The sequence below is a fragment of the Procambarus clarkii genome, chromosome 51 (assembly GCF_040958095.1).
Source record: "Procambarus clarkii isolate CNS0578487 chromosome 51, FALCON_Pclarkii_2.0, whole genome shotgun sequence".
Taxonomy (NCBI): Eukaryota; Metazoa; Arthropoda; class Malacostraca; order Decapoda; family Cambaridae; genus Procambarus; species Procambarus clarkii.
Window position 1 is genome coordinate 10,944,710 of NC_091200.1, and position 6,000 is coordinate 10,950,709.

Below are 6,000 nucleotides of genomic sequence, written 5' to 3' on the forward strand. Positions count from 1 at the left end.
AAGAGATACGGTTTATCACAAGTCATTAGAAGACTGTTTTAAGTCGACGTAACTGTCGAGAGGCCAATGTTGTCAGGTCGACGATGTTGTCAAGTCGACGATGTTGTCAGGTCGGTGCTGACAGGTCGACCAATGTTGTCAGGAAGACTAGTTGCTAAGCAATGCGATATTTGTCGACATTCCACTTGAACTGGTCGATAGAGGAACGCTCTGACTTCTTTCAGGGTCGGCGTTCGATCCGTGATGGTCACTTGGATACCGGCCTCTTCACTTCCTACCCTTCATATCCCGTTCCAGGTGCAGTATGGTCACACTAGCTATAAGAAGTTCCTCCTCATAATCACCCTAACCTCGTGGTACAAGTGACAGGATGAACAACCCAGCGGGTTTTCTTCCTATTGGGGAGTGTTGTACATGCTGCTATGCCGGTGTGTCCACTCACAAGATGAGTGATGAGTGGCGCTGCCCAATAAACTCGCCCCTCGGGGCAAAATTTAAAATTTAATTTAATGGCGCCCGTCGCAATGAGATCTGCATGGACAAGAGTTTTGGCAAGGGCAAGCTGCCTCTCCTCCCTCACCTTAGGAGGCAAGTATTTATGAGGCAATCCACCCATGGGTCTTACGGGCTCACCATAGCCCGTGCTACTTGGAACTTGTTCCGAGTAGCTGAATCTGAATCTCAGCATGGGTCTATTACGGGCTATTCATGCCCGTGCCACCTCTTGGGTGGCTTAATCTTCATCAATATATCAATCATGGGTCTAGGATCCTAGACCCATGACCACAGCCCGAGGTGAGACACTTATTCATTCGGTAGAACCAGTTGGGCAACCTTAAGTCAGAAGGGGACACGACCTTACTCCGAAAACAGGCTCTAGTTACATGACCTCAAAACTATCGTCTCTGGTTTTGCCTGGGACAGGAAGCCTGTATATATGGAGCTAGTGTCGCCCCAGGATGCTATCCACAACAGCTGTCTGACTCCCGGTAACCTATTTACTGCTGGGTGAACAGAGGAGTTAAGTGAAAGGTAACGTTCCCAACCATTACCGTCCTGCCCGAGGAATCGAACGCTGGATCCCCAGTTGCGAGTCGAGTACGTAGCCAACTATACTACGAGACCCATGACGCGTGCTAAGCACGTGAACACAACACGTTATGGACACGAGTACGGACATGACGTCAGAAGCACGTGCCAAACAACTGAGCGCTTCCCACGCTAAACAGCGACACATTTGAATCCAAATTGAAATGTAAATATAAAACAGGAAAGTAAAATAGGTCACTGTACACAGACGTGAATAAAACACTGACGCAATGCGTCTGAATAGAGTTTAGTGTTCTCAGAATTGATCAGTAACCCTTGTTGTGTTCTCTGAGTAATGACCGCTTCATAAACCGCCTCAGTTAATATCTGGAGCACTGCTAACCTCTTTTTCTACCCACCTCAAGTATTATCTGAGGTACTCTGCCCTTTCTATATATTCCCACCTCAGCTGGCATGTGGGGCACCGCTGCCCTCTCTGACCTTCTGGACAGAGTTAGTTGCTATTGATCCATATTGTAATTGTGGGCAACACGTGCTGTGACGACGAGACGTGTTGCCGTACACAGTTACTGGGCCACGTGCAGGGTACTCGAGGGCCCCGGTACTTCCCTCCCCTAGGGACCCTTCCCGAGGGACCCTCCCCCAGGGACCCTTCCCCAGGGACCCTCCCCCAGGGACCCTTCCCCTAGAAATCCTCCCCCAGGGACCCTTCCCCTAGAAATCCTCCCCCAGGGACCCTTCTCCTAGAAATCCTCCCCCAGGGACCCTTCTAGAAATCCTCCCCCAGGGACCCTGCCCCAGTCTGGCACACCTCAGCATGGCACCCCTGCGGCTTGGCATCAGTACTGTCAGCCATGTTGCCGGGAGTGTAATGCCAGCTATGGCACTGGCTACACACATGACACTATGGCACATTATTATACCCCAGACACGATAAGTTACTCATACGGCTTTTGCCTGTGGTTGGTTTCGAGAGTTCTTCTATTCTCGCAGTCCGGTAGAGGGCCATGACTTATTTGGGATAATAAATTGATCGGTAAGGCTGTTGGTGGCAGCTGCCCGCAAGGCCCTCAAAGCCTCCACAATCTGTCTAAACAGGCACGTCTTGTAGCAGACCACACAGCAGAGATTGACACAGCTATCCACTCTTCGACGCTTCACAATGTGAAATGTAGTCCCCGTGGCGAAGTGGTAACACACTCGCCTGGTGTTTCGCGAGAGGTTAGCCTGGGTTCGTATCCTGGCCGGGGAGGATTTGACTGGGCGCCAATCCTTACCTTTAGCCTCTGTTCACCCATCAGTGAATGGTTCTATTTTCGGTCGTACTCTGGGTAAAATATATACCCCACGAGCAGTCAGCGCCAGGGTGGACCATGAACCACCAGCCAACAGCCTCGTGTCACGTCGACGACCCAAAACTGTCGTTTCAGTCAGTGTAAAATAAGAGTGACCTTGATCTAAAATGTGTGGCTGAGTTTACCGGCGGGAAACACGCAGTGAGCAGAGTGGGTGTTGTTTCCTGCGGTCATAGTGGACATGGGGGAGGAACACGGCTTCGGGCACAAGCAGAGGGCGGCGTAGGCTGTAAGGCGGGAAGAGCAGGGATGTGAGGCACTGGTGTGTGTGTGGATGTGAAGGGGTAGTTGTGTGTTGGGGGGAGTCAGAGGTATGAGGGGGCAGGTGTGTGGGTGGGTAAAGGAGTGGAGGTGTTGGGTGCGAGGAAGAAGGGTGTGTACTGGGTGTGGGGGTGTAGTGTCAATTAGAGATACACAAAGGTATGGTCCGGGGAGACTGAAGAATGATTCGGAACACAGGCTGAGGTAAGGAGGCTGAGGAGAAGCACTGAGGTAGGAGGGTTGCTTGGTACACAGGTGTGTGAGGTACCCTGGCGTGGGGGGTGCGTGGTATGTACCGTGGGGTGTGGGCACCTTGACGTTAGGAAGGGGGCGAGGGGGCTGTGGGGGCGCTTTGAGGTGGTGTGTGTGTGTGTGTGTGTGTGTGTGGGCAGGGGTCCTCGAACCAGTCTTAGAGCTTACATCACTTGGCCCTGGGGTATGCCAGCCCCTCCCCCACCCAGGGGATTTATACATGACAATATTATGTCAACCTTGGATATATATACCTGTGATCCCTCCCCTCCCATGTGTACACATGTGTCTGTGTATCCATCCACCTGCAGCTGATCCTGTTGAGAGTTCTTTGTTAACGAGGAGCAAGACTCGGCTCCTGTGATGGTGTGGGCCAGGCCCCACCTACACTGTTCCTCCACTGAAGCAGTGGTCACCACCTACACTCCATCTCCTCTACCTCCACTGAAGCAGTGGTCACCACCTACACTCCATCTCCTCTACCTCCACTGAAGCAGTGGTCAGAAGAGTATGACACACGTGCATGACTGAGACACCTGGCTGCTCACAATTATCAGCACGTGATCTAATTATCATCTGTAATTATCCTTCAATTATCGTCCACTGCAACTGCAGTACTCTACCATAGCATATGCAAAAATATATCACTAAAGGGGGGTATATCCCTGTCGCACTCCACCACTAACATTATCCCAGTACCACTGGACCACTGCACCGGTACCACTGGACCACTGCACCATACCAGTGCACGCTACCAGGGCGTCACACAGCTCAGGGTTGGGAGTCACCTTGAGGGGGGACGGTGGAGACATTAAGACACCCTCGCCCTACCAGGACCAGATAAACGACCAGGACTCTAGGTCACTCACCCCCACGTGTCCCAGAGCCTGGCTGTGCTCCTATCTGATGTAATGAGAACTAACTTCTCACGACAGAGGACAACTTCTCTTCTAGTATGTCTGAATTTTATAGAGTTTCATTTCCACCTATTTTGATTCGGGCTCTTTGCAAGGGGGAGCCAAGCAAGAAGCTTAGCTAGTAACTTTCTGACACCAGAGGGAGAGTGAAGCTCTCACTGCATCAGGGAGAGAGAGGAAGGAAGCAAGCAGTGAGTGGAAGGCTGTCAGCGAAGCAGTGCCGGCTGTAAGTATGCTTCTAACACAAGGGGGAAGGAAGAATATAGGAAACAAGAAGAGGGGTATGAAACACACAAACATTAACTAGTCACATCTGTGGCGTCTGGAAGGCATTGACAGCCTGTCTGATGGGTGATCGAGGCAGGTGTGTGGGCCCAAGACAGGTGTGTTGCCCCAAGACAGGTGTGTGGGCCCAAGACAGGTGTGAGCGCTGTAAATATACAACCACCAATAAACATCAGCAAATCCATAATAAACGCAATGGAAGGAATTGTTTTTAACATTTGCCATCGTCCCTCGAAACATTCTAAGTTGAATGTTCTGTTGAAACTAATGTTATATTAAAAATATGTGAACTGCTTAGCACATGTTTACTACACTGCTAACAGCAGTGTTTAAAGCACGGCTCAGTACACTGCTAAGAGCACTGTTTATCACACAAGTGAGCGCTTGTCAAGGGCTCTCTATCTTCCAGGCCAAAGGGAGTGGCAGCAGCCGTGTTTCCAGCAGTAGCCAGAGAGCCTCGGTTGCCCTAAGAAGGTCGGCCTGGCGTCTAGGAAGTGGAGAGGTCCTCCTGCGGTCCAGGAATGTTCAACCGGTTCTATCTGCGGGATGGTGATTCATGTTTGTGTTGAAACTGTGAGTGATCGATCGGAGTGTGTGTGTGTGTGTGTGTGTGTGTGTGTGTGTGTGTGTGTGTGTGTGTGTGTGTGTGTGTGTGTGTGTGTTTGTTTTTACTATTTGTATCTGCAGAATCTTGGACCCTGTCTTTCTAACCAATTTATTTTTCCATCTATTAAGTCTACTACACATACTTCTCTCTAACACACACACATCGCCAGGAAACAGCCTGTAGCAGCTAACTCCCTAACTATTTACTAATAGATGAACATGTGAATCAGGGTGAAAGAAACTCTGCCCACTTTTTTCTGCCTCTGCCGGGGATGGAACCCGGGCCCTTAGGACTACGACCCCAGACCGCTGTCCACTCAGCCTGTATTTCTTATCAAATGATTTTTTATAAAATTTGTATATAGAGTTGGCTTATTATCTCAACGAATAGTTTTATTTTCTTACCATAGTGCAAAAATGAGTATTTCAGCTTCCAACTGTCCTCTCTTCTCTTGTTATTCCTTGTGGATAAAGAGGAAATGTTTCCACTCTCAGCTCTTCTAAGTATTTTAAATTCCACCAGAGCATGTCCTGTAAATACTTCATGAGACGTGGCGCTGAGCTCAGTCAAGGTTATACACTCTGGTGATTGGCCTCATACAGGCAGCATATACAGTTGTGTGTCACCTGCTGCTTCCTTATGGAGGTTACTAAATACTGTTCCATTAACAACAACAACAACAACAACATATATTATTATGTGCAACTTGTGTTTCCCGGTTGGTGTTGATCTTGATATGGTTCCCCGCCTTCGTGTGCTGGTCTGCTGGTCTCCTTTCACATTTCCCCATTCTCATCACCTTACATTTAGTCTGTTTCACTTCTAGTAGCCATTTATCATACCAGCTCTTTGCACCCTGTCTAGGTCCTTTATTAGATATTCTATAGTTTTAGTAATAATGAACAATAAGTTGTTTTAAAAGATGGTTGACATCACCTCGATTCACGGTCCGTAAACACGTGGTGTTCTCGGTACTCGCTGACGTCACCAGTCAAGTTCTCAGTATTCGTCACTCCGTAAATAATGCAACTGTTTTGCCTAAGCAGAAATGTGCGACGCCGAGTAACCCTCCTAACCCATCGAGGCCGATGCTAAGAAAATGTCAGTATTGAGATGCTTAATAAAATTGTACTGAAACCCCACATTTATGACATATTGGGTGAGTGTGAGTCTTTGGTGGCCACCATCCGTGGACTCGCATAAGTGGTGGGGGTTCTGTACACCCGCACGCACGCACCGCGGGAGGCGGGACCAATGAGGCAGAGCTCAACCC